This window comes from Saccopteryx leptura, chromosome 3, assembly GCF_036850995.1.
Source record: "Saccopteryx leptura isolate mSacLep1 chromosome 3, mSacLep1_pri_phased_curated, whole genome shotgun sequence".
In the NCBI taxonomy this organism is placed as follows: domain Eukaryota; kingdom Metazoa; phylum Chordata; class Mammalia; order Chiroptera; family Emballonuridae; genus Saccopteryx; species Saccopteryx leptura.
The window spans coordinates 22,458,649-22,470,793 of NC_089505.1; the positions used below are offsets into that span (position 1 = coordinate 22,458,649).

At 39.1% G+C, this 12,145-nt stretch overlaps 1 protein-coding gene across 9 annotated transcripts in view; it reads left to right on the top strand.

Annotated features, from left to right (window-relative positions):
* Window positions 1-12,145, top strand: part of HIVEP2 (HIVEP zinc finger 2) — a 188,734-nt gene that overhangs the window by 55,354 nt on the left and 121,235 nt on the right. Inside the window, exon 1 of one of the 9 annotated variants that reach the window (XM_066373103.1) lies at window positions 4,791-4,810. The exons of the other annotated variants lie outside the window; for them this stretch is intronic. The gene's annotated coding sequence lies outside the window, so the exon portion shown is untranslated. Of the gene's footprint in view, window positions 1-4,790; window positions 4,811-12,145 lie in introns of those variants that run through there. 9 annotated transcript variants of the gene reach the window in all.

Sequence of the window (12,145 nt, forward strand, 5' to 3'; positions counted from 1 at the left end):
AATTTAGAAGGCAGAGATTTAAATGTTAATTTTGCAACTTTCTCAGTTTTACCACTTGCATTAATATTTATTATATGTCTGACATCTCATTTGATTATTACAGAATATTTGTGAGTTATAATTAATATTATTATTACTTGAAAGATGAGTGGTCAAAGGATTTTCCTGGACATGTTTTCTTTGACATATGTACCCTGATTTATTGATGTCACCCCATTAAAATTAATAAAAGTTTATAAAAAAAAAAAAAGGATTTTCCTAAGACCTCACAGAATGTGAATGGCAAGGCTAGTATCTGAAACCAGCTTTTCTGGTCCCAAAGCCTATGTGTACTGACCACGCTAATCTGCATCTCTGTGTTGTGTTGGGAGTTCCGTTCTGTGCACTCTATTCTTTATTAGCTTATTTCATTGATATCATCTTCCATTCCATCTTAATACTCTACGTGGAACCCTGTCTTGTGAGCTTCTCATACTTCCAGGACTAAATCTGTTGGGATAGAACGGGTTGTTTATGTCTGATTTCTTTAACATAACAAGTATTGCCAATGACACTTGAACCTTGCAAATTGGAAGGATGTGGAAGAGACAGGCATTTGAAATAAATCTTCACTGCCCAGCAGGACAGCCTCCCCTACCCCACCGTATGGGCCTGTTTATGTTTAATTTAATCATAATTTATAAATCTGTTCCTCAGTCATACTAGCCATATGTTAAGTGTCAATAGCCACATACGGCTCCTGTGGTTACTGTATTGAGCGACACAGATATATAGGTACGTGTCTAGTTCAACAGGACTGACATAGATAAGTTTGCAGTCTGATATATGTGTATATAATTGCATATTGGAAATGAGACTCTCTGTGGTACATTTCCATCTAAGACATAATAATAAGCACCGTGTGTTGAGCACCTCCTCAGTAAGTGCCAGCCATTGGAGCAGGCACACAGTACATGTTACTCCATCTTATAGTCACACTGCTTTTGTAGATTGGGAACCTAAGGCTCAGAGAGGTTATGAGATGTCCTGAGATATGATAGGGCTATGTATTGATTGCAGTTTACTTTGATTTCAAAGAGAATGCTCTTCTGTTCTACTGTGCTGTCTTTCTATCTAGTTTAGTTGGACAACACTGGGAGTTAATATTGTCAGTGCGCTGTCCTATCATTCAGTCCATTTTTGCTCAATCGATGTGCCAGGCACTGGCTCTGCTGGGAGCTGGAGATGCCGCAGTCAGCACAGCGCAGTCTCTGACCTGATGGACTCCAAATCAAACAGGGAGTTCAGACATGTAATGAACGATTATGATAGCATAAAATGATCTCTGACATTGTTTGACACAACCAGGATCCACGGAAGGGTTTAATCCAATGAATGCCACAGTCAGATATATGTTTTCTAAAATGTATTTTGGGTCATGTAGAGCATTGTTGGGAGGAAAAAGAGGATCTAGGATAATTACTGTAGTTAAGCAAAGAAATGTTGAAGGCCCAAACTGAGGTCCTGGTGATGGAGCTACAGAAGAGATAGGCAGGAGATAGAGGCAACTCGGTAAATTGTCAGGCTTTGGGGGTAAGACCCGACAGTAAAGAGCAGTTAAGGATGACTCCATGTATTTATCTTTAGGTATTCGGTGAAAGTTTGATCTCATTAAAGCAGATTAGCTATGAGGAAAAGTTGTACAAATGTATGTGTGCACGCTTGCGCTCTCATGTAAGTGAATTGCATTTGTGGGAAAGGATGGAGATAATTACTTCATTGACCACAAACTATAAAATAGCCAGAAATCAATCTTATTTGCCACAATGAAACAATGAGACATTTAAAGGATGAAATTAAAAAAATTAAAACTGAAACAGAATTTATATAATACTGAGACTGAAAGGGAGAACTAATCTTAGCGTCCAAATATGAGGAATCTGTCCCAAGCTAGACACAAGATAATGAACTGGGGACATATTTTTTATATAGTCACAGTTGTAAAACATTTATTATCATGATATTATATTAGTGACGTAGAGAATAAATTTAAAGATGGCTTCTAGAAAACCTAATGTTGATAAAGCAGATTTTGTTTTTTTGCTACATTTTCTTTGGTATATGCCCTCCCCCACATTCTGTCCAGATAATTAAATAATCTGGCCATAATTTAGTGGACCCAGTAATTATACTGTTTGACATTTCAAAAAAAAACAAAACAAAAACCAAAACCCCAAACAAAAGTTAATAAGTGTTCACTAACCTTAATTTTTTTTTTTGGCAGTTCATAATTTTAAGCATTGGTTTGTTTGTGTTAGAGCAGCAAATTGTCTCACAGGATTAAATAATTATAATGATAGCATAGGTTCTAATATAGGGTGAGGAAGTTTTATTTTCTAAAAAAAAAAATCAGCTGTTTTGCTGATAGAAAAATTAACAGGTGTTAAATTTTAAAACCAGGAGTGCTGATGGAAATAATATCTTATGAAAATCGATCTGTCATCTCTGGGTTGAGTCATGTCTGTGCAGTTTGAAATAGTGCCTTCTTTGGAGATTGATGTTGTTTTAAAATTATTTGAGGATTCTCAATTCAGACTTGACCACCATGACAGAAAGCTGTCAGATATATGATGCAGGGTGAAACCTGATTATTGCTGGGTGCCTTGTCTAGTTTTGAACTATTTAAAAACATGAGCTTCTCTGAAATTCATGTATCATTTTGTTTCTGAATCAGTTAACTTTAAGTGTATTCTTTCTTCGTTAGCAAATGTAAATATGTCTCATTATCTTGTATGTTTAATTTTTCTCTTGTTTCTTCATTTTTTTCCCTTCTTCATTTTCAAAAAGAAATAATGAAACCTTATGAAATAAGCTAGACTGTAGATTGAATTTGCTTTATTATCTCATGTTTTATGTCAGGAATTAACTGTTGAACTGCTGATGATTAGGAGCTTTGCAATATTTCTGAGAGAAGCGATGCCTGTACGTGTGCGTCGCTTCAAAGTTACTTGGAAGTGATCAACTAGAGGGCACCAGTGAACATTTCCACTTTCATTCTTTAAAATAGGCCACATACTGTTGATACGTATGCACAGGAGAGAAGTGCCAATGCTTTGCAAAATCTTGGTACTAAAGATAATAATTTTCACCTGTATTTATAGCCCTGTTATTATATCATATACTTGAGGAAAGTGAGGTAGAAAGCTACCAGAATCAGAATAAAAATGTCATCTTGTTACTGTTGCTGGAGAACTACCCTCTACCAGGGGTCCCCAAATTTTTACACAAGGGGCCAGTTCACTGTCCCTCAGACCATTGGGTTGGAGGGCCGCCAGATACTGTGTTCCTTTCACTGACCACCAATGAAAGAAGTGCCCCTTCGGGAAGTGCGGTGGGTGGGGGGGTGGATAAATGGCCTCAGGGGGCCGCATGCACTCGTGTGCCATAGTTTGGGGACGCCTGCTAAAGCTCTTAAGTTTGTCTAAAGTTATAGCAATATTGCTAATATGTCTTTGCCAGTTGTGTAGGCAGGACACTTAATGTCATTAAGCACTGAGATAAATTCTATCACAGAGACATGTCCTGTGGCTAATAATTAACTGGAATCTATCCACTATTAGGAAAGGATTGGTAATTAAGATGAACAAATAGGTTGTTCAAGTTCAGAGGCAGAATTTTGAGTTCTATTATAGTCCGTTGCCTTGATTTGGGTCAGCACAGCTGCTTAAAAGAAACTGGGGAGGGAGCATTTTTAGATATTCAAATATCAACATGTACAAAAATCTAGCATTTTCTAATATGGAAGTCATGCGAAAGACCTTCGTCTTCAGGTTAGCTCTGCATATGTTTGAGTGGGAGGATAAAGGGAACAGATGGGAGGATAAAGAGACTTGAAAACTAGTAAAAAGTTATTTTCTTTCTCATAAAAACAAACAGGAATTCAGTCTTAATAGCATCTTGTCACTTACTCAATTAAAATATCTACATATAACATCTCATTGATTCATTTACTTTTTGGGGGGGCAAAAAATAATGCCTCTGATGTGTAAGATACCATAGTAGGTGTAGCTAATAAATGTGATCAGTTTCTAAACATGATCAAACCCATTCAGGAAAAATGTAATTGCAAATACAGTATGCAGAATGTCCATTTCTTTAGTGAAACTTATATTTAAGCTTGACTCTTCTTAAAAACATGTTTTTAAAGTATATAGGTGCAGAACTGCAATTTGTGTTCTTTTCCTAACATTTATTTTTAAGACAACCACTTTCGTTTTTCTTTCAACTGATTAAGCATTAATGTTTGGGGAGCATGCTTTAAAAAAAAAGAATTATTCTTTGAAGGAGAACATACCTAAAAGATTATGTGGCATTTTATAAGATAGTTGGTGGTACTGTTAGATGCTTATAACATTGTGTTAAAATATAATAAACAGATTGTTTATTGCAGGAGCTTATTTGAACCAGTTTTCTGTGGTTATGTCTGTTGAAAAAACTTAAACTTCAACTCTCTCCAGCCATTGAACTTGCAGCACGTTAACTTCAGGTCTCTTGTAAGAAAGTCTAAATGTAGGCTGTTGAATAATCCCTTTGAGGGCCCTGTAACTATTTTTATGCCTGGATATGCGTCATCAGTGGGTATTTTCTCTGGTGACTTGCTTACATCAGGTCTCCTACCATACATTCTATCAGTGAGTGACTTATGATTGATGGGAACCACGGCTGTTGTTTAGCTTTATCTGTGACCTCAGCGAACGGACAACAGGAATCTCCAGGCTGTTAAATTCCCTGAATGCTTGAAGACAGGGGCTCCCGGTGTTGATCCAGGCAGGTAGCGGAGTGATATTCTTCTCCCGCGGATGATGGGAGGAGGGACAAGTGAAGAAAGGGGAGGGAGAAGGAGGGGAAGGGAGGGGGAATTCCTTTTGTGAACAGCGGCAATTCTGCCTCCGCTGGCTCCTTAGCCCTTGGAGGCTGTGTGTGGGGAACGGTGCGTTTCCTGAACCGGAGAAAGCGGACAGGCAGAAACTGGCGGCCGAGGCTCCCAGGGACTCTGTGGGGTCGCCTGTGGAGGCACTGAGTTCTCTTTAATTAGCTAAGGTTTTGGTTTTGAAATCATTTAGATTTCTTCATGGGCGATTGGACTGTTCTGAGTATGTATGGAAGAACTAAGGTGTTTGAATGGAAAGGTGCGCCAGTATTCCTAGAGATGCATAGGAATCTACTGTTGCCTTGAACTTGGATGTGTTTGGAGGTGATTCAGAAAGTTAACCTGCGCTCACTTGGACAGGCTTTGGGGAGTAGAGCTGTGCATTGATATATATATCAATATATATCAATATATATCAATATATATCCAGCTGTGCACTGGAACTCACGTGCATTGCAATTCACAAAAATGGTTTCTTGTTTTCTTCCTTTTCTCCACCTCCTTTCTTACACGTGGTGAATAAGGTTCCTGGACTGAAGTGATGAGATTTAGTCACCAGTATTTTAGCAGATTACAATTGCTTTTAGAGAAGAGTGTCCATCTCCTGAACTTTTTTCCTAGTTTCTGTCTTTCCCTCTCCTCATCTTTCTCCTTCTGTTTTTTATCCTACTCGCTCTAGCTTTCCTTGATGTTACTTTGTTTGCAAAAGTAGCTCTTGATCTTCTGTTGTGTTAAAGAAGACCAACTTCTATGTAGATGGAGTAAGGTCCACGTGTGAATCAAACCAACTCTGATTTGCCCATGGTTGCTGGCTATCCTTCTAGAGATTATTTTCTAAATGGCAATGAGACAAGATGAAAATAGTGTGTTTAGTGTAACGCAATTTCATCATTTAAGCATTTAGGCAAAATCGGTTTTCTAATCTTTTAAGATTGTTTTCATTATAGATATATAATATTTGTCGATTTGGGTTACTATTCTTTTTCTTTCTCTTTCTTGTATAAGATCGTCATTAGTATCTTTTTTTTTCATTTTTTAGAGAGGAGAGAGAGACAGAGAGGGAGAGAGAGGAGAGAGAGACAGAGAGAGAGAAGGGGGAGGAGCTGGAAGCATCAACTCCTATATGTGCCTTGACCAGGCAAGCCCAAGGTTTCGAACTGGCGACCTCAGCATTTCCAGGTCGACGCTTTATGGGTTACTATCCTTTTAAAAATTAATTTATTTATTACAAAGGCATATCTCCTTAATGTAACAGATTCCTAAGGTTACTTGCCATTATAACACATTTCTTAATGGCTTTTCTCCTAGGAACCAAATTCTGAGGTAGATACCAGAGCCTAGTACTTCCGAACAGGTGCCATGTGGGGTAGAACAGCCCTAGAAGAGAAAGAGTTTTTTCCATATCTACTTTACTTTTTATAATTCCACTGAGTGGGCAATAACATTCCTAGTTTTATAACCTCATTTTCAGTTAGCTATCCAGATACTAAAAATTTATCCAACAGTCTAGTCATATTACTTTAATTTTAGACATTTAAAAAAAAGATGATTGAAAGAGAAAGGAAAATGAGCGCCACTGTAAACCTAAAAAACTTTGAAAAAAATCACTTCTTAAATAAGCAACTCATGACAAGCACGTTACCATTTGAAATCTGTGGAAGATTAAAATTCAGAGCTCCATGAGTTTTGAGTGATTGGAAGTTGAACAAATTAAGCCTTCATAATGCATCTAATTAGAAATAAATCATTAAAATATTGATGATATCTCTTGTTTATGTTTATTTCATTGAACTGCTCTGCCCCCCCCCCCAACCATTGGTAACTAGCTTTACTTTCATAAGAGCAACATTAGGTGAAAAAGATACATTTAGAGGTTAGTGCAGATGCTAATGTTCTCTTTTTTGGCCCTACATTGTACAGGATGTTATTAGAAGCTATAAAATTCTCCCTCTCTTTAAAATGAACGTTCGTTTTCCTGTGGAGGAGTGTGAGAGCAGAACCCAACCATGTAGGAGGGTTATGTATTCTTCATTAAAAATATATTTCACCAAAGATTATAGTTCGTGGGGGAGGGAAATAGCTGTTTGACTTTTAATTGCATTGTACTTATTACGTGTGAAATTAGGCAGGACAACCTCATTTTGATAATCTGACGATTGCTTCTGTTTGCAGAAGAGAATATAATTTCAAGTCTGCATGCTGATGGGCAACAGTAATTATTCTCTTTCTGGCAGAGTTTAGCATGGAATCTGCTTAGGTATTTTTATCACTACATATGCAAATCTCTTCTTCCAAACCTTCCCCCCCTCCCTCCATGTGCAGAGCTTTTTGTAATCTTTAAAACTGTGAAATTCCAAAGGCGTAATAGCTGATGATAGGTTAGTGCAAAATGTTGTTTTGAAGTGAGGTTTTTTTGTTAAAGCAATCCTTCACTGGGAGCATATTCTACTGTGTATCTGGTTTCTGTGGAGACATTGTTATTACTTATGGATGATCAGGTTGTTTGAATGCAGTGAGAGTGATTGGTGTATTGGCTTTGGTCAGTGCTGCTGATGGGGTTTCCTGGTTGATATGTGATTTCTTCATGAAGGTTACTATTATGTTGCAGGGCCAACACCAAAAAGCACCTAAAACATTGACATGGTTTGATTCTTAGTTTTATCTTCATATATGTACATTGCTCCAGGATCACGTAAGGAAAGAAAGAAACCCTCCAAATTTCCTACAGTTAAGACAATGCCTAAATGACAATGTCAGAACAATTGAATGCCGCACTTATAAAGTTTATTCTGAGAGAGGTTAAAAATACGTCATTTGCTAAATGATTCTTCCACTTCTCACTATATAGTTAGTATGTTGACAGCACTGAAGGAATTCCTTAGTTTTGTAATTCTCCTTAGTGGTTATTCAAGTTTTAAGTAGCTTTATATTTCATGGTCATCATTTTGCAGATGAAGGACCAGGAACTTTTGGGCTTCATACTCAGAATTACGTCTCGCATTGACAGTGGCTAAGACATAAGCTCTCCCTGTCGGAACTTATCTGCTGAGGGCTTAGAAGCTGGGAGGCTTGGACCTCATGTATATTATGTCAGGACAGAAGGTGGTGACTCTGGCCCAGTCTTCCAGCATTCCCCCATCGTGATAACAAAACTCTGTTCATTAGTTAGGGCAATGTTTGCAGCTTTGAATGCATTGTCATAATCTTCCTGTGACAGATGTTGGCAAGCGTCCCTTAGTGACTGATGCGTGGATCCACTGTGAGGTCCTCAGATTTCTATAATCAGATGTCATCATTTGAGTCCTCAGGGTAGTGTTCCTATGAAGCAGGGCCTGGGAACTCAGAAATGGACACAAATCACTGTGTAGACAACAGATGGTGGAGATAAATGTATTTCTAATGAAATATTTATCCTAGTTTTTTCACTAAGTGTAGAAAAAACTCTATTCTCTATAAAAGAATGAACCTCAGATGCCATATTTTGGAATAAATGGAAGTCAGGTCTAAGAATTTTTGTCAAAGGGATTCTTTAAGTTACTCATGTTGGATGACTCTGTCCGCTTGCCTGAAAACTAAAGGATGTGCTGGGAAATCCTGTAGGAACACGTGTAGGGGAATTCTTGCTCTGCCTCAAACAGGTGCGGGGATTAGCTGCACTCATTTTCTCAATATTCACCTGCTGCAGAATCTCATTTCAGAAGTATCCCCCCTTTCACAACTTTAGATTTTTTTACTGGACATTTAAAAATTCCTGACATGGAAATTTATAGATATTTAAATAACTAATTGCCCACAAGTGCCTTATTTTCTATTAAATCGCAGCCTGACTCCTGTGAGAACTAGGTAAGGCCACACTGAAAATTGTTTCCTTCTGTTACTTGGATTAGGTTTATATGAGTGGAAAGGTATTTACAACACCTCATAGTATAATCCAATAAAGAATTTATCTTCCTGCTGAGGGAATAGGTTTAGGAAAGACCAGGAATATACATTACCAATCATCAGGAAGAATCTATGCCTTTTAAACCATCAAGCATAGGATAAAAACCTTTGCCTTCAAGAAACGTGAATCTAGTATGGGAAGAAAATAATGTATGTCTCATGCTTGAACCTACCTGAGCACAAGAGGCATTAAGGATGGTTAAGGTTTGAACCCCCGTAGTTCACAGAATGGGTGTTCCAAACAAGACAGATGAAAGAAAGGCAAAACCATTGGGGCAAAGACATTTGATTTTATGTAGCTGCTCTGTCCAGAGAGGGATAGAAGGACCCTGTGGGTATGGTCGTGGCTTTGATTTGTGCTTAGGCGTTGATGGGTGACAGGAATCAAGACAGAGCCCAACTGTAGACTGAACTTTGTCTGGAGACTTCGAGTCACACAGCCAAGTAGGCGAAGGGGGCAGGTTTGAGCTAGGGTCTCAGTGGAGTGGGTCAGTTTTCCCATTTGTAAGGAAGTGCTGAAGCAAACCTTTCTCTTTTATGTGGAAGATTGTCTTAAAGGAAGGGCACCAAATGCCTCCAGAGGTATAAAGCACTCAGGCCTCAGGAAACCTGTACTTTAAAGGCAAGTAATGATCCCTGAGAAAAGAGGCTTCTTTGTCATTAATGTAGGACACGTTGGTGACTGTGTCTAGTGGCAAAGGCTTGCCTGTCAGTTCCACTTGAGGCTCAGTTGTCCCCACTGGGAGGGTCCAGTTCCTCTCTGACCTTTGTTCCTTCTCATTGAAATCTTTTCTTTTTCTTTTTCTTTTTCTTTGTGATGCTTTACCTCCTGGAGCAGTGTTCAAGTTGTGGGAATCTTGGCAGAAATGTTGAATCTGGGAACCTAGTGAGAATAAGTGTCTGAAATATCTCAACATTCTACTGTGTTTGTGGGTGGGAACTGATCTCTGTTGGAGAAAGAACAAAAGGGGAATATAAAAGAGCTCAGTTTAGAACTCTGGGAAATATTCTTATTTTGGGGACAGAAAGAAAAATGGAATCAAATAAAGAGGAGCAGTGAGGGAGTAGGTGGGAGCAAAGGAAGGTACAGTAATAGGGTAGAGGGATTATAGAACTCCCAAATCCTATTCATTTTACTCATTCAATATATATTGAGGCTTTTTTTATAAGCCAGGCCCTGTGTTAGCTTTTGTGGGTACAGAGATTGGGATCCAGGTGACACTATTGAGTGATTTCTGCTGGTATTGCATTGTAAACCAGGAGAATGAGAGAGCCACCTGTTTGGAGAGGGGACTGGGAAGGACAGGTGGAAGGTCGTGAGGAGAGACTGTAGAAGGTTGGTGAGGGTGTTAGTGGCACGTCTGTGTGATCCATGGTTGCCAAAACAGAAGTGCTGTGAGTGGCCTGGGAGGGGACGGATTAAAAGACCAGAAGTCAACATGAGGGCAAAGAACCCCCTCAGCAGCTGTGAGGAAGTGAAAAACCCTCGGAGAAAGGAGTCTGGTATTAGCTAGTAGAGATCTGGGTTTGAGAGAGAGGAGAAAGAAAAGGTGCAGGAAGGTAATGGGATTCCATTTGGGATGTTGGTGGAGGGCTTGAAAAGATCGAGTGATTGAGGTGATTCTAATGCTAGCTCATGTAATATTAAGCTCTAGCACTATTACTATTATGCTCAATATTCACATTCTTCCAAAAAAAATCCATTACTGTACATTTTAACTAATACTGCTCTAGAACAGTTTTGCTATCACACTTGTTTTCTACTACACAGCCTTTTAGATGGTGTTTCTGACTCAACTTACTCTACCTGTGATCAATGCCTCAGCCCACTGCAGAGCTCATCTTCTTAAAATATTATTTTTAATAGGTTACGGTGAAGATCTAAAAGCCTCCCCGGCTACCCATTGCCTACACCTTAAAGGATGTGCTCCTACCTAAAATGAGAAATCTCCATTTTCTTAAGACTTCATAGTTTACCAAGGGCTTTTATGTACATATTGTCAGTGTACAGTACCGGTTTGGTGGACAGGACAAATGTTGCTCTCCTCCCAAGTTTATAAGTGACATAACAGAGGACCAGACAAGGTTAAATGACATGCCCAGGGCCACACAATACATGAATGGCTGAGCCGGGAATAGAAATCAGGTCTTCTGAGTTCAAGATGAGGGTGCTTTGTAGCACACCACGGCCTCACCTTGCCTGTGGAGCCCCAGCTCCATTCTAACCCTCTGATTTCTGTAATTAGGATGATGAGGTGGTGTGCCTTCAGTTCTAGCAGGGTTGCAGAGAGGCCGCTTAGCGCCCCGGCAGTCTCCATATTATCACTGCTCGGGAGCTGTGATCTAGAGCTGTCAACTGAGACACATTTCCTGGCAGATTTTTCCTTAGATTGGGAAAGTCTGTCTCCTGCCAGGACATCTGGGGCGACACAGAAAACCCTCTGTGTTTCCCTGATGTCATCCTCAGTGCCTGTTTGTCTCATTTGGAACTTGGGGAAGGTTGTCACTGACTTTGCATTGGTTTATAGAATGGCATTTGACCACCGACAGGGCCATCTCTTCCTCCTCCAACTGCTCTCTCCAATAAGGTGCACCTCTGAAACTTGCTTTGAATATTCACCTAGAGGAATTAATGGTCTGAAGACTTGTTCAAAAATATATTCTCATTTGTTACCTTAATGAACGTATAGATTTACTACCATTTAGACAGGCAGAGTTCCGGAAAGTATTGTATACAGAAGGCTGTACAGCTGTGCTTTGAACTACAGGTTAAAATCAGGAACATTTGTTAGCAATGCAATGATTAATGAGTCTGTGTTGACATGATGTTAGAGCACACTCTGTTTCCATCATTTTCTCATTGTACTGAAGCCAGTGTGATTTGGATTTTGACAAGAGGTTTTGGTGACAATTTACTGCATCAGAAGTTTAAGTGATATGAAAAGCATGCCTGACAATTGTTTAGAATATCAGGAATTGTCTCTACTCCTATAGAAATTGATGAAGGAGATATGTGCATGGGGATTAGTTCAACAATGCAGTGCAAGTGTGCTGCATTGCCTCGCTGGCTCCACTTTAAGCCACAAACACACAAAAATATCCCAGCATCTGTTTGGGCATTGTGACTCCACATCCTTAAAGTTAGATCTCCATGATTAACAGGTGCATCTTTCTAAGGATAAAAACTAAGGAAGAATAGTTGCAATACTATTTTTGTAAAAATAAATCTAGTATTTTATAATCTTACTGTTTTTCACCTCTTTGCAAGGGTACATTCACCCTGGGGACAATAGC